The sequence below is a fragment of the Sceloporus occidentalis genome, unplaced genomic scaffold (assembly GCF_023333645.1).
Source record: "Sceloporus occidentalis isolate IW3139 unplaced genomic scaffold, rSceOcc1.0.p SCAF_7, whole genome shotgun sequence".
Taxonomy (NCBI): Eukaryota; Metazoa; Chordata; class Lepidosauria; order Squamata; family Phrynosomatidae; genus Sceloporus; species Sceloporus occidentalis.
The window spans coordinates 16,055,797-16,073,025 of NW_028316987.1; the positions used below are offsets into that span (position 1 = coordinate 16,055,797).

The 17,229-nt window shown below is 41.4% G+C and overlaps 1 protein-coding gene across 2 annotated transcripts in view; it reads left to right on the forward strand.

Annotated features, from left to right (window-relative positions):
* Positions 1-4,351: 4,351 nt before the first annotated feature.
* Positions 4,352-17,229, forward strand: part of PLEKHM1 (pleckstrin homology and RUN domain containing M1) — a 41,182-nt gene continuing 28,304 nt past the window's right edge. For both annotated transcript variants that reach the window (XM_089532079.1, XM_089532082.1), the window contains exon 1: positions 4,352-4,431. The gene's annotated coding sequence lies outside the window, so the exon portion shown is untranslated. The remainder of the gene's footprint in view (positions 4,432-17,229) is intronic.

Below are 17,229 nucleotides of genomic sequence, written 5' to 3' on the forward strand. Positions count from 1 at the left end.
CACAAACACTCAGATTACATCCCAACATGCCAACTTGCAAATGTTGATTTTTGGCGACCAGCTCCCAGTGGCCATACTAGCTAGGGTTTCTGAAAGTTTTAGTCCAAAAATAATTTTTCCAAGCTCTGCAGCATACACATAGTCCAGCCAAGGGAAAAATACTACATAGTAAATTCCTTTTCCTGACCTTGCAACTGGCATCTGGTGCTACACTAAATACAGAGGGGAATGTAGCTACAGTAGACCAGTTCCTCCTAGTTTTTATGCCTATGTGTTGGTGGTAAAAGTCAGCTGGCTTAAATTCTCATTTATTTTAGATGAACTTGCAGCAGTACCTGCTGACTCACTTGTCAGTGGAACAGTGAATCCACTCTGGGCTCTGTATATCTTTAAAGAAGCTATCCAAGGTGCTCAGTCTATTGGGGAGTAGACCTCACCTTGAAGAGCTTTAAAATTTGGCTTAAAACCTGGCATGGGTTCATTGCATCACCAGATACCATGAAGTTGACTTACAGTTGAGCATATCCGGTAATTAAACTAATTTAGCCACTATATATAATTGGAGTTTCTAAATTCTCTAGGCTATTTATGTTAAGGTCAAGGGGCATTTCTCCCATAATCTAATGAGAGTCTCACTCTCTGCCATTGCACTGCTTAAATTCAGCAGTAAAACACACCACTAAAATGTGCAGTAAACTACATGTTTCTCTTTACACATATTGAATTTCTGCCCACCATTGATCACTCACAAGAAAAGAAAACCTCAAGGGCAGGAGTAAGAATCATCTAGCCCTCCAAACATTGGTGAATTGTTATTTCAAGCATCCCTAGTTAGCCTACTTAATGACAATGGATTCTGCAAGTTACAGTCCTACATCTGGAGGGCCACACAGTTCTCAAAATGGCTGTAAGGCATAGTACATACTGTGAATACAATTTTTAAATCCAACTAGATGGCTGGACTGGACTGAAGCCAGGGACAGGGGTAGGGAAGAAAGCATAAAGACACTGTCTATAACCAAAAAGAAAGATAAGGCTCAATGGATGACAGATGAAATTTTACAAGCAGTCAAGGGCAGAAAGGAAAGCAAAAATGAAAGGTGAAAGAAATAAAGCCAAACCTCTTAATGCAAGTGTTTGATGACTTATATAGGGATAAGAACCACTATAATAATCAGTAAAGTGTAGTGAAATAGCAGCTAATGACAAAAAAGGAAGAACAAAAGACCTCTTCAACAACATCCGAGAAATCAAAGGAAATTTGAAACCAAGAGTGGGGATGCTCTAGTATGACCAGCAAGTGAACACATTACACAACCAAACAGAAATAAAAAGATGATTGAAGCAATGTATGGAGGAATTTACAAGGCAAATACGCATTCTTTTTCCCTATCAAAATGAAACCAAAACAAAATACAAGAATTATAGCTATGATACTGCAGGACTAATCTTCTTGTGCTACATTTTCTCTCACATTTCTTCCTATTAGCTCTGCAACTTATTGATATCATACTTTTTAAAGTACACAACCTGCCAAGTTCATTAATTTTTAAACTGGGGCATGCAACCTCTAATCCTGCAGATGTTGCTGGACTTGAACTCCCATCAGCCCTCACCACTGGCTGTGCTTCATGGGACAGATGATGGTTGCAGTCTAACATCACAAACCCCACAGTTGTCCAGTCCTATTCTAAAAAGTACTTTTATTTGACAGTTTATCTACGGTCCAAAACACATTGCAGAAATAATCCAGTTTGAGACCCCTTTAACTGCTCTGGCTCAATGCTAGGGAATTCTGAGAATTGTAGTTTAGTGAGACATTTAGCCTTCTCTGTCAGGGAGCTCTGGTGCCACAACAAATTACAATTCCCAGCACTGAGCCAGGGCAGTTAAAGCAGTCTCAAACTGGATTATTTCTGCAGTGTGTTTTGGACCTAGGATTGTGATGTTGCAGACAAAAGGATTCCATCTTTCATATATTTACTTGTATCAAAGCTGCCTTCTGAAAATTAAAACTACTGGTGAAATTGTGCCCAGGGGAGTAATTAACTCAAAGATTTGGGTTCCTTGCACACTGCTACACAATCATAGCCCCATGTTTGTTTCCATTTTAACTGGCATATCGAACCCATGGCAGTTAAAGTGGAATCGCAGCACTGTGATTATGCAGTGTGTGAACAGGGCTCTCGCATTCTGGACACTGTCAAAGGAGCTCTCTCAGTCTCATCCTCTGTTGTTGGTCATAATTTCTTAAACTTAATCTGCCTCTCCTTCTTCACATGCTCAGGAGCACCACTTCCTAGCTGAAAGTGTAGCAAACCAGTGATGATGAGAAATAGTTTGAAGGCAGAGAAAAGAAAAGGAGGGTTCGCTATTCCCTCCTAGGCTTCACTACACAAACAGTCCAGTTTTGACATCCCTTTGGAGATTGTCGCACCACACTCTTAAAGCGTTGCACCTCCTCAATGGAAAGTACAATAACATCCCAAATCCACAAAATGGGCCTACCTTCATTGGGCCAACCAAAACCTACCAAATAAATGATGCATTTCGGATGGCCCAATAAAGATATACCTGTTCTGTGGATTTTGGATGTTATCATACTCTGCTGTAGTAGGGCCAATGTGACTGCTTAAATTATCTCAATGGAACTTGGCACATTACTTGGCACTACTCTCTTATAAGTGCTGCTGTTCCACTATAACTGCTCTGGCTGCCTCCTGTTGCATTCTGGGGTTTGTAGTTCAGTGAGGCCTAAGAGCACTCTTTCTGGTTGAATATTCCTAATGCCCCTCCTTAAACTGCAAAAAAAGAGGACAAGGCACCACAAAATGTAGGATGTTCCAGAAAAAAACACGCATAGGGCCGTGTTCCCCAAACTGTGGTCTATAGACCAGTGGTTTCCAAACTTTGGTCCTCCAGATTCTTTGAACTTCAGCTCCCAGAATTCCTGTCGGCCAAGCTGGCTGGGGTTTCTGGGAGCTGAAGTCCAAAATGCCTAGAGGACAGAATTTGGGAATCACTATCCTAAAGCAATGTATTGGCAATTGTGGAACTACATATATTTTCAGATTACAACTCCTGTCATCCTTCCCGTTTGGTTATGCTATCTAGGGCTGCTGGGAGTTATAGGCTAGGGACAAAATGCCAATGCTGCCATGGTTGTCCTTCCTTATTGTGGGATTATGGGAATTGTAGTCCAAAACATTTGGAGGGCATCAGTTAGAGCAGTAGTCCCCAAACTGTGCCCTTTAAGGGATTTTGGACTTCAGCTCCCAGAAGCCTCAGCCATGTTGGTCAATAGCCTGGGATTCTGGGAGCTGGAGTCCAAAATCCCTTAAAGAGCACAGTTTGGGGACCATTGAGGTCCTAGGGCATGACCAAATAAAAGCTAAAGACAGCCATATATACATATAAATCCATGCTTCTTTGGTTGAAACACACACACACACTGCAGAAATAATCCAGTTTGAGACCACTTCAACTCTCCTGGCTCAGTGCTAAGGAATCCTGGGAATTGTAGTTTATTGTGGCACCACAGCACTCTGTGACAGAGAAGACTGAATGTCTCACAGACTGTCACTACAGTTCCCAGGATTCCCAAGCATTGAGCCAGGGCAAGTTAAAGCGGTCTCAAACTGGATTATTGCTGCAGTGTGACTTGGACCTGTGTGTGATATGAGGTTTTTATTGTGTTTCTTTCAAATGCAACAACTCAAAATACACTAAAATCTGGTCCAACAGTGAAAAAAAGGACAAGCGTGCCTCTAGATTTTCCTAAATCTGTGTTTAGAGCGGGCAATGGGCGTGGCAAAGGGAACGCTGATTTGATTGGTCAGACGCTGGAGCGGGGGCGGGGCTGGCTCGTTTGTTTTGTTTCCGCTCTGTGTTTCCTATTTTGTTTTCCAAGCCGGCCTTTCTTTCCATAATCCCGCCCACTCCCTCATTGTCGCGCGATGATTGGAGGAGAAGCCAGGATCCAGAGATCTCATTGGCTGAGAGAGTGGTCAATCAGACAAAACGTTCAAAGTTCCATAGTAGCTTGAGTTCCATTGACATCACTTAAGATCCATTGAGATCACTTGCCCTACTACAGCAAAGTACAACAACATCCAAAATCCACAGAACAGGCCATTTTGTGGATTTGGGGTGTCAATGTACTTTCCCATTGAGGTGCCACGCTTTAATGAGAGTGTAGTGCGCGACAATGTCCACAAAGCGAGGCCCAAACTGGGCTAATTGTGCAGTGAAGCCTATGAGGGGAATAAGGAACCCTCAATATCCGGGACACGGGTGGCTCTAATATCTAGAGTCTAGATGTTTTGGTATCTTGTGGCTCTGAGTAGGGTGCGTGACGTCAGGGGGCGTGGTTTAGGCTCACTTCCGGGATTCTTCCACTGTCAGCTCAGTCTGGGTCTGGCTGCTGAGCAGGTGAGTCGCTTCTTCAGGTGTTCTTTGCCCCCTTCTAAGCCACGCCCCTTTCAGGGGAGAGCAGAAACAGTGAGAGAAGGGCTGGAAAAGGGAGAGAGGCATACAGAGTCCTAAATCCTAGTTCCCATCTACCACTGAATGTAAGCAAGCTAATAGCTGTGTCATAAACAACTAGCTGGGTCCCTTGTCAGTGGAACAGTGAATCCACTCTGGGCTTTTAAAGGAGCTGTTAAAATTATACCTTCAGATGACAGTATCATAGGCACAGCCCAAATGTATTTACATACACCTTTATATATTATTATTTCATATTATATTTTATATTTATTTATGTGTATATATATATATATATATATATGTTAATTTATTTTTTAAAAGTTATATATTATAAATTTATATATTATTTTATTTTTTAAATTTACATATTATAAATTTATATATTATTTCATGTTATTATATTTATTTATGTATTATTTATTTATATATTACTTTATTTTTTAAAAAATTACATATTATAAATTTATATATTATTTCATATTATATTTTATATTTATTTATATATTATATATATATTATTTTTAAAATTTATATATTATAAATTTATATATTTCATATTATATTTTATATTTATTTATGTATTTATATATTATTTTTAGAAAATTATATATTATAATTGTATATATTATTTCATATTATATTTTATATTTATTTTATATTATTTATTTGTATATTATTTTATTTTAAAAAATTAATATATTTAAAATATTATAATTTATAACTTTTAATCCTGGTTTTTTAATGTTATATTTATGTATTTCATAATAATAATAATAATAATAATAATAATTTAGTTATATCCCGCCTACTCCAACTAAGACCAAGGCGGCTTACAGTAAAACAGTCCATTACAAAAAGAAAAAGTGGAATATAAATATATTATTATTATTATTATAAAATAATAATACACCAAAATCCCAAATTCTGCCCTCTTCCTCCCCCCCACCTTAAAATATTTTAATATTTTGTTTTTAAATGGCATTGTTTATACTTGTTTGCTGCCTTGAGTTCTTATATTGGGAGACAGGCGGGATATAAGAAAATAAAAGAAAAAAAAGAAAATCTAAGAAAATAATAATAACAATAATAATAATAAATATGCTTAAAATGTGATGTTTTTAAAGAGAATAAAACATATTTATTTAAAATTTAAAATTTTAATTTTAAAATAATTCTAGCTAGTTAAAAAAATAAAAAGTTAAATAGATAAAGCCATGATAGTTAAATTAAGTCATGATAGTTTTTTTTAAAGTAAGACACCATTCTCCTTTTTCCTTCTACTGAGCTTCACCTCATTCCCAACATCTCTTTTGACATCATTTATCATCATCATTTTATCATCTTTCATCGTCACCATTTGAAAGGGAAGCAGGTGAATACCACAGCATTCACACACACACACACCCTTTTTGGGTGTCACTTGTTGTGGTCTGCACCCGCGCACCCCCCTTGTGACACCACTGTAAAAGAGGAGTATTTGGGGGAAATCAATAGGCCAGTGAGGAGAGTGGGTAAAGGGGAGTTAGTGAGGAAACCTCAGCACTGTTTAGTACTTAGGCACCTCCTCTCATCCTTCACAGGCTGTGTCCACACTGCAGAAATAATCCGGTTTTGATCCCACTTTCACTGCCATGGCTCAAGGCTATGGAATTCAGGGAACAAAATACTTTCCCCTGAATTCCATAGCCTTCAGCCTTGTCAGTGAAAGTGGGGTCAAACTAGATTATTTCTGCAGTGAAGGGTGTTCAAACAGTGGCCAGTGCAAATGCGGGAATCACATAACAAATAGGATCAAGTAGAAATTGTTGTTGTTGTTGTTGTTGTTGTTTTCCACAATGGTATAATTCAGAGATATAGCCATGTTAATCTGAAGTATCAGTATGTAGAGAGATCTTATAGCATCTTTGAGACTAACTGAAATAAAGAAGTTGGCAGCATGAGCTTTTGTAGACTTCAGTCTCTATCCTCAGATGCTTTAGTGTCACTCTACATATTGTTGTTGTTGTGTGCCTCTAAATAATTTCAAACTTATGGCAATTATAGCACAAAGTTTTCTTGACAAGGTTTGTTCGGAGGGGATTTGCCTTTGCCTTCCTTTAAGGCTGAGAGTGTGTGACTTGCCCAGGATTACCCAATGGGTTTCCATGGATGAGCAGGGATTCGAACCCTGGTCTCTAGAGTGGTGGTCCAGCTATCAACCAGCTATCTCTCCCTCCAAGGCCAGGGTAGTGCAGTTGGGATGGAAGGAGGGCCTTCAATCCACTTCTGGGCCTAGGCATGATCCATGTGTGCCTGCTTCTTCTTCTCTTCCTCCAAGGCCAGGGTATTGACAGTTGGGATGGAAGGAGGACCTTTCATCTGCTTCTCCGACTAGCCATGATGGTTCCAACTTTCTCTCTGGATCATCAGAGCCCACTGTGGGAAGTTGTGACAAATTTGTTTGGCCCTTTCACATTAAAGTTGTGTGTAGATTTTCACATGGGGACAGGATAGGGATCCCATCCTTAACCCATCCATAACTGTGATGGCGTGAAAGCCTTTCAAATCATAGCGACAGTCCTGCCATTAACCTGTCATTAAAGTGGCATTGCATTAATGCATATTTCCGTTAATGCAAAATGCCAACCAATGTCACTTTAATGACAAGTTAATGGCAGGATAATGATGGGATCTGCACGACTTCATTTGAAAACCTTTTGCACGATCAGTCCTTTGCGCTTCCTGGATGGAATAAGCACGAATCCTGTCTGAAAGTCTTTCCCACAGTCGTACAAGAAGGACGGGAACATGATGTAACAGGGACGGAATGGGACGTCCCTCATCAGATAATCCCCTCTGAAGAGGTGTCTAGTGCACCATCTAATCCAATAGTATGGGCTTAGTTTCATATCTTGAGTTTGAAGGATAGAGAAGGCATCTGAAGGAGTTTGTTTATTACCTGTGCCATAATGGCTAACAAAAACTATCAAGAGCGGTTAGAGACTGGGAAATGCTTCTTTGACACATTAAAAGCGGTGCTGGTGTGCCCCTCCTCAGGATGCTCTTTCTACACCCTTTAGCTTTTGACTATTGCTGAATCGCTAAAATCTTTTATAGCAGGTTTGTGGGGATAAATGGTGGCTGATTGACTTTAGATGTGTTTAAATGAATGGATTTTCTACATGAGGGATAGGCAACTTTGGTGGCTCCAGCGGCAAATTTCATTCCTTCCTGGAATCCACTGGATGCAGCATGCCTTTTGGTATGAACACTGGAAGTAAGAAAACAAATCCACTTCGTTTCAAAATGGGATGCAAAGCTCATCTTATTCTAAAGAAAAATGGTGCTGTAAATGCGTCAGTCTCCTTTAAAACAAGAGGCATGGCTCTGTGTACCTTAGCTGCCATTGCCATAATAGCATCAAATTTTGGTCATGTTGGTAGATTATCTGTACTAGTAAGGAGCAGGTGTATAGCTTGGGCCAGTGTGGTGTAGTGGGTTGAGCGCTGGACTATGACTTTGGAGACCAGGAAGCCATGGAAGCCCACTGGGTGACCTTGGGAAAGTCACACTTTCTCAACCTCAGGATGGCAATGGCAAACCCTCTCTGAAGAAATTTGCCAAGAACTCTCTGTGATAGGTTTGCCTTAGGATTGCCATAAGTCAGAAATTACTTAAAGGCATACAACAACAAACACTTGCTTTATTACTAGAGGTCCTGTTGGAGGGCTTCTCCAATTAAGTATTAGCCCAGGCTTTGGGAACTTTAGAGGTGATCTTGTTTGTGGACCTGTCTGTGGGTAATGGCCAGGATTCTGGCCTCTGATGATTGAACTCCCTGCCTTTGAAAGCTTGTCTGATCCTTTTATTAGTGTCTGTTTCTTCTGTTTTTAGTTTTAACTGCCCTGTGATTTTTTTATTAAATGAAGGCTTGCATAAGAAGTAATAATCATATATTCAAGAACAGTGTTGCAAATATTGTAGCTCTGTGTGCATCTATACTGTGTGTGTGTGTTTGTTTGTTGTGTAGGTAAAATTCCATCTAGAGTAAACTCAGGGCCAAACTAGATGTGATGTACCGATGATGTGGACAAGATCCTCGGAAGTGTTCGGAAGACAACCTGCTCTCTCGATCCCTGTCCCTCGTGGCTAGCAGCCCAGGGGGGACCGGCTGTGACTTTATTGTTACGCCGGATTATTAATACATCCTTGAGGGAAGGGCAATTTCCATCTGATCTTAAATTGGCCATTGTAAAACCTTTATTAAAAAAGCCCTCCCTCGACCCCCTGGTACATAATAATTATCGGCCAGTCTCGCTGCTGCCATTTCTGGGGAAGGTGATCGAGAGGGCGGTTGCAATCCAGCTTCAGGCGGTCTTGGATGAAACGGATTATCTGGACCCATTTCAAACTGGCTTTCGGGCGGGTTACGGGGTTGAGACGGCCATGGTCGCCTTGGTCGATGATCTCCGTCTGGGCATCGACAGGGGAAGCGTGTCCCTGTTGGTGCTCTTGGACATCTCAGCGGCTTTCGATACCATAGACCATGGTATCCTTCTGGGGCACCTGGCAGAGGTGGGAATCAGGGGCACTGCGCTCCAGTGGTTCTGGTCCTACCTCTCCGGGAGGTCCCAGATGGTGCAGCTGGGAGACGTGTGCTCCGATGAGAGGGCCCTTAAAACTGGGGTCCCTCAAGGAGCCATTCTGTCTCCCATGCTATTTAACATTTACATGAAACCGCTGGGAGAGATCATCCGGAGACATGGGGCACGGGGTTATCAGTACGCTGATGACACCCAAATAATTTTCTCTATGTCTCCGACTGATGCAGTGTCTGAGGATGGCGTCTCTCCTCTCGTGGCCTGTCTGGAGTCAGTAATGGGCTGGATGAGGGAAAACCGACTCAAGCTGAATCCAGAGAAAACGGAGGTACTCGTGATAGGTTCCCCTGGTCCAGGAATGGCGATGGTTCCACCCGTCCTGAACGGGGTCACGCTCCCTGTGAAGCACTCCGTGCGCAGTCTGGGGGTGCTTCTTGACTCGTCCCTTCGCCTGACTACTCAGGTGAATGCGATGGTCAAGAGCACCTGTCATCAGCTTCGGCTTATTCGCCAGCTGCGCCCATACCTGGCCCAGAGGGACCTTGAAACTGTGGTACATGCTCTGGTAACCTCGAGACTGGACTTCTGCAATGTACTCTACATGGGGCAACCCTTATACCAAACCCGGAAGCTACAAATGGTGCAGAACATGGCAGCCAGGCTGGTCACTGGTACTTCCAGGGCCAGCCATATAACACCGGTGCTAAAAGATCTCCATTGGCTGCCCATTCGCTTCCGGGCGCAATATAAGGTGTTGGTGATGACCTATAAAGCCCTAAATGGCTTGGGCCCAGGATACCTGAAGGACCGCCTCTCCCCATACATTCCGCCCCGCACCCTCAGAACATCTGGGCAGCAACTACTTAGGGTTCCCGGGGCGAGGTTTGTCTCCACTACTAGGAGGACATTTTCCATCGCCGCCCCGGCCCTTTGGAACACGCTGCCCATAGAGCTCCGCTCAGCTACCTCCCTGGCCCAATTCAGACGGGACCTAAAGACCTTCCTGTTTGGGACTGCATTCCCTGATAAAGTCCCTTAGGCCTCCTTCCTCCGCACTGGCAAAGGGACGGGCTAACCCGGGGCTTTTTTGTCTTTGTTTTGATGAAATTGTTGTATGGTTTTATTGTCTCCTCTACTGTTCTTAACCTGTTGTAAACCGCCCTGATCTGTTGGAAGGGCGGTATATAAATAAAATTTTTATTATTATTATTATTATGTTTGCCCCCCCCCCCCCTTTACCCATTGATTTTCCTTTTACAAATAACTGGTGTGGGGTGAGGCCAAGCAGGATTGGAACTACTCACTTCCCTATGCGCACATTCTTTGTAGTGTTGGGATGGGCAGCTGTGATTGGTCCATGGGCCACTTTTCTGCCACTGTACCCTCCTCCAAGGATTACACAGACTACCAAAAAAAAACAAGAACTCAAAACTTGAAAGTCCATTTCTGTTTTCTAAAAGTAAGGTTTTTAAAAAGAAAAAACACTACATGCTGCAGGGCCCGCTATGGCCTACCTTAAAGGTGAAATGCTTCTTCTTTAGGTTTCTAGGAAACATAATTCACTTTTGCTGGGGGGTGAGTGAGAAAAAGTACAGACCAGGGAGTTTGGCTATGTGTGACGGTGTGTGAAAGAAATAACATGACACAATGACAGACTGTGGCAAAATCTCATCTCTGTCTAGGCCTTAGAAACAGAAATTCCAGGTGTTTGAGGGCCTTCATACCATGTAGCAGTGTAATGAAAGTATCCTAAGATGCTTTGAGCATCAGAGGGTCCCTAGTGGGAAAGAAACTGATGGACTCTAATACAGGAAAGCACATGTAGGCATCTGGAAGTCCAGATGCACTCTTTTAAGCAGTGCCAACAGTGAGTATGCAAACAGGAGAAAATTAGCAGTGCCAGCCATTAAAAATAACACCAAAATCCAGAGTCTGAAAAGGTTACTTTTTTGGACTATACTTATCAAAATTCCTTAGCCAGAATGGTTACGCTGGCTGGAGGATTCTGGGAGTTGTCATCCGAAACAGTAATTTTTCCAAGTTCTGTAAAATTCCTATTAGAGCATTGCCTTTTATTAGGTCATTTCAGTTCTCAAGCATGCTTCATCCACCTTTGTGGCTTGGGGACTCTGCTAAAACAGAAAGCTAGAAAATCATGCTTCCCACACCCAGTGCCACCTGCAAGGCCCACAGAGTAACACAGGAAGACAGGAAAACATTGTACACACTCAACGTTTTCTTGCAATAAATAAACTGCCTGTGCTGTCACCCAGCATGTCATCACAGGCATTTAGTCACGTTTTAAGAAACAGGACCTAAGACAGGCCTAGGTAGATCAAGAGACAAGATCTTGCTCTTCAGGACTGATTAATTTAAACTGGGTAGGAGTTGTGTAGTCCTTCAGGTGGAGTTGACTGCAATTCCTAGCAGTCCTATCTAGTACAATCAGGTGGTGCATGTGGGGAGTTGCAGTCCAACAACATTTGGAGGGTTACATGAATACGACCTGTGAGTAAATCCAGGCTGATGGGAACCATTTATTTGAATCATTGATCAAACAGGAAACTTAAATTATTGATTTAATCCCAGCTTGTTTCTTAGAGCTCCTCATATATTTCTTGAAAAATAGTGCCATCAAACCACTATGGCTTACAGTTCAGTACATAATTTTGTAACATCAACAAGAGTATAGTTTGATCTAATTTGCACATCATTGTAAGGCAGAGACATCATGGATGATTAGCATATATAGGTGAATTATGTCTAAGCAGTCCTACATGCAGCAGAAATGGCTAAGTGTACCATGACACTTTTGGTCTTTGGTTTGTTTAGGATGATATGTGCATAGTGGTATAATGAAAGGTCTCAAAACCGAAGTGACAGAACCTACTGCCTTGCAGAAATTATAACATTATTTGTCTGCTCCTAAGGCGCCCTTAGTTCAGTGGTATTCCTTGCAGTAGCTGAGGAAAATGGATTTTTCCAGTAGTAATGAATTTTTGCCTGTATTTGCCAGAATGTAACATATTTTTCAGAGGCTTAATCTTGAATCAAGAACTGACACCTACTATTAGCTTCGCAAAAGAACTACTCCTGGTAGAGATAAAAACTGCTAGAACTAGTATGCTGATACAAATCAGCACTCTTGCCTACATTTTTGGACACTCCTTCAGAGCTAGACTGTTGGGACTGTCACTGTGAGCAACTGTCCTTCCAGATTTATTAGAAAAGCACTTTGCATGGACTTCCGTCAGGAAACAGTAAGTTCACAAAATTGTTGGTGTTGTATACATTCCAATTAATTTCTGGTTTATGGCAACTCTAAAGTGAACTTATCATGAGGTTTTCTTGGCAAGATTTGTTCAGAGGAGGTTTGCCATTGCTTTCTCCTAAGTCTAAGAGTGTGTGACTTGGCCAAGATCACCCAGTGGGTTTTATGGCCGAGCTGGAATTTGAACTCCTGTCTTCAGAGTCATAGTCCAACACTCAAACCACCACACTTCACTGGCTCTCCAATACCTTTATTGATCAACCATAATTTAAAAAATAATATAATGCAAACTTTTGAAGCCTTACAGACTTCTTCTTAAGGCAAAGATGTGAAAAACGAGAAGAAAAGTTAGACTCACATGCTTTTATTGCCCTTTGTCACTGGTCCACAAATGGCCAAGAAGGGAGGTGGCCTCTGCTTGCATTAATATCCCTCTACCATTGGGTTTAGATGACGCACACTCCAATGATGCCCCCAAGCCAGCATCACACTACCCACCTGACCAGACAGCGGGCAGCATTGTGGCTCTCTGGCAGCATGCCCTTTATATACTGCACACCACAGGAACGCCACAAAGCTGCAGCAGCAACAGAAAAGGTGCCCTTTTACCGACTCAAAAAGGAGTGGCATTTTGCCACCTCTTTTTGATCTGGCAAATAGCTGGATTAGGGCTGCAGCATGCGGTTGATGCAGCCCTGATCCGGCACTCAAAGGGCGGCATCATGTCGTCCCTTCAGGGCCATCTGTTTTGGCCCTTAGTGGCATAATAAAAGATGTTAGATGAGATGAGATAGATCTTACATTTTGTTGAGGATTTTTTTAAAAAAATCTGATTTAAAATATTGACATGAGGAATTGCATAAAATAGCTGATTTTTGTCTACTCCAGCATGAATGCTTAGGTATGTTCTTAAACAAGCTCCGCTCAAAAATCTTTTCCCCTAAATTCATTTCTAACTTCGGCCCTCATTTCCCAGGGATTTATGTGCTGTTACAACTTTTGTTGGTTGCGAATATTATCTCCTTTTTTGTTTATTTGTGCTCGTGAGAACTTTGAATCTGAAGCCAAGTAATGATAAGCTACCAACATGGTTTGTGTTGTGACTGAATGCCTTTTTTTTACTCTCTTGAGTTTCCAGCCTGTGCCTGATCATGTGAGGAAACACTTTATAAGCTGGAAAACTATGAATTTTGGCCTTGCAAATTCCACAGACTCCAAGACTGGAAAATATGCTTTCAATATCATGAAAATTGTTGCTGTGAAGATGAGGGGTGGACAGTGGTAGGAAGTTGGGGACCTGCTTTAGCCACCTAATTGAACTTGGAGGGCCACATCCTTCTCACAAAATAAGTTTTTCCCCCAATTACTCTGTAAGAACTTTGGGTTGCATTTTCCTGTTTTTAGAACATCCTGGGCTACTTTAAGGCTATCCTCTCTTTTCAAGAAGGGCCTTTCCTGGTCCTAAAATGGTCTGAAGAGCAAAAATGCCTTTTGGCTCCCCGGAGAGCATGTGGGTTCATTTTTTTTAATCCCCTGGTGGACCCCAAGACCCACGGAAATGGCCATGGGGACTACATGCAGCCCATGGGTCACACATTCCTTATTCCAGTCAAGATTCTTGACTGAGATCTGTAAGAGGATTCACCCAGTCATTTAGGCATGTGCATATTGTAGTCTCATAAACCTGAATGTGAAATTACAAAGACTGTGTAGTCAACCTTTTTAAAAGGCAGATACCCAGAGCTGCTACATTGCTCCTTTGCAGGTTGTTTCGTTCCACTCCACTCATCCTTAAGGTGTCAAGTTAGACTTACAGGATGTTTGTAATTTCACAGATTTTTTATTCTTTTTCATAATAGCTGTGAGACATCAATCAGGACTGGAAGCATGGAGTGGGGTGGGGATGTTAACTGTTGCCCCTGCACCACGTTGCCGATGAATATCACTCATCCTCAAAGCTGCCAGGGAAAACGAAAGCTGCCATTTCTATCTGTGTTTAAATGTGTTTGCGTAACAGTCCTCTTTCGCCTGGGTAGAAAGTTACAGATTACGCTGCAGTTTCTCTGGGTGTAATCTTTGTAATACATATGTAATACTTGTTCTAGGTTCATTGCACTTGTTGAGCAGCAGGGCTCCTGTCATTTACCCTCACTGTGCATTTGCAATTTCATTTTCATTCATCATAACAATAGGGATGGAAAGAATGTCCTTGATTATTACTCTTTTGTCAAGACTGTTAAAGTTGCAGTTTTTGCACCTCTTGAAACTCCTTGTGACAACAAATGCATCTCGCCTTGAAAGTTCACATCTGTGGAAGGCTCACCAAGTATTTTGGAAAAATAAAATATGCAAAATAAAATGTGCACAAATCAAAGTGAATGTTTTTAAATGAGGATAGGTAAAATGTACTTAATTGGAAAAAATACATAGTTATACATCAGGTGAAATCAGTAAGTAAATATGCACCTTAAGAAATGGGGGGAAATACACACAAATTTCCATGTGTAAGAAAGCCACATGGTTTCACAACCCATTGCAGAACTACAGGAATAAAATTCTGGTGGGACATGGACAAATGCAGTAAAATCAAGATGGAGTGGTTTTCACATCCCTCCATAGCAATGCTGGGAATTCAGTTTGTAAGGAAAATGTGGGAATTTCTTTGGAAACAAAGTGAAGACTGACCTCTCTTGTTCCCACACAACCTCCCCTTTTGCCTGGGCTGTTGATCCTCTGTCATTTACACTCCCTGTGTTCTTCTGTTTATTGAAAGCCATTTGGATTTAGAGGGGAAGATGGGTTGTTTTATCAGATGATGTGCACTGGGTCCAGTGCTAAGATTAGAACATTTACACCCCATCAGTAATGCTCCTTACCACCAATATATTTTCTATGCTGCTAAAAATTTTAGTAATGGGAAGGAGTAGCTTCTTTCACGCAAAACAGCATAGCCACCTAGAAGCGTGCAGAGATATCATGTATGACTGTCTGCTTCCAATTTGTCCCATGTTTTCATTTTTTTCCTTTTAAATGTTTTATTTAAGGCATGGGGAAGTAAGAAAACCAAAGTCAAATAGACGGCTTTGCTAAGAACTGGTTGTTGTTGTTTTTTAAGTTGGAATTTTTCGGTGTAGACCATATTGGTTGGAAGGTTCTGGAGTCGTAAGAGTTGTAATCTACAAGAAGTAATTTTTCTAAACTCTGGGGAGGGAGGACTCCCCATAAGAAAGGAGCAACTCCCATAGTTGGTCTAGGCCCTGAGACACTGGCTATTCTGCACTGCAGAAATAATCCAGTTTGACACCGCTTTAACTGCCATGGCTCAATGCTATGGAATTCTGAGGATTGTAGTTTGTTGTAGCACCAGAGTGCTCTGACAGGGAAGGCTAAATGTCTTGCAGAACTACAGTTCCCAGGATCTCTTAGCATTGAGCCAGGGCAATTAAAATGGTTATCAGACTGGATTATTTCTGCAGTACAGATGCAGCCATAGACATCATGCCTCCTTGCCAGACTTCCCAATATTGTATGGTTCCACAAAAATCTGAAGCTGCATTATGAACAATATACCCTTTTGCATGTTAAGTCACAAGAATGGCCTTTGCTTGCTGCTAAACATATAGTTGTGAGGGTGTGGTTGTACTTCTGACCTGTTTGTGGCCTTCCTAGAGACATATGGAAAGAACAGGCTGCTGGAAATAGGGAGGCCTTTAGTATAATTTAGCGCAATTCATTCAGCAAGCACTATGCAAAGTGGGCTGAATGTATTATTTTCAGAAAGTATCTTATCCTAGAGGTGCATTGTTAGTTTTGCAGAAGGAAAGAGGTATTCCCTCCTCTGCACACAAAATGAGGGGCAGGATTTTTCTTTTCAGTAATTCAGAAATTAAGAGTTTCCAAAATGAGAAAAAGTCCTATAAACTAACCCCATCAGACAGGTTTACTATAAAAAAAAAATCCTATGTTGGTTGAGAAGGTCAGTGTGTCCTATGCTGGCTTCTCTTTTCATAATTAAAATACTTGCTTCTTGGTTGTTGGCTCATGACGATGACATCTCATTCATTTCATAATAAGCATCTCCGGACACGTGAAGGAAGATTAAATGTTTCTTGCTCATCAGCATGATTCGGGTATTAGTAGCTGGTCTGGGGTAATAAAAACAACCCAACCAGTAACAGGAGGAAGCTGCTCCTTACCAGTTGTTCCCACCATGACTTAGTGACTGCAGAAAAGCGACTCAAGTAGCAGGTGATTCTTGAAATGCAATTTTATTGCTAAGTGTATATTTTTTGTGAGGCAAGGTTGCCATTAAGAGAGCTTGTTTCCTAAAGAGGAGTTGGGTAAAGAGGTGTTGCAATTTTGCAGGACAACTTGTTCGAAGGGCTCCTTATCTCTGCTGATGTCTGGGACTAAAAAGCCTATCAGTTTCACCTATTGTTGAGGGATTATGGGTGTTTTGTTCTGACACATCTTGAAGGGCAAAGGTTGGGAAAGGCGGCTTTAAAGAGAAATTTTAATATATATATATATATATATTAGAAAGAAAGTGACATGGTGGCCATCTGTTCTTCTTTACAGAGAACAGTCCTCTGTTTGATGGGTGGTCGGAGGACAGTTGTCTATTTGAAGGGAGCCTCTCTTTAAAGGACTGTCTGGTCAATGTCCACTTTAAAAGTTAAAGTGTTAAGAGTTGAGAGCAGGGGCTTCGAAGTTGCCCACTAGTATTTTGTTCCTTGAGAACAAAATGAGCAGACACACAGGCTACCAGTTTCCCCACTTTCGGGAGATTATTTCATTTAAATTATAAATTTGCTTAATTTATTTAGAGATAAATTATCATATACATATATTTTATGCCAGTCAGTCTCCTCTTTTGGATTGATGCATAAG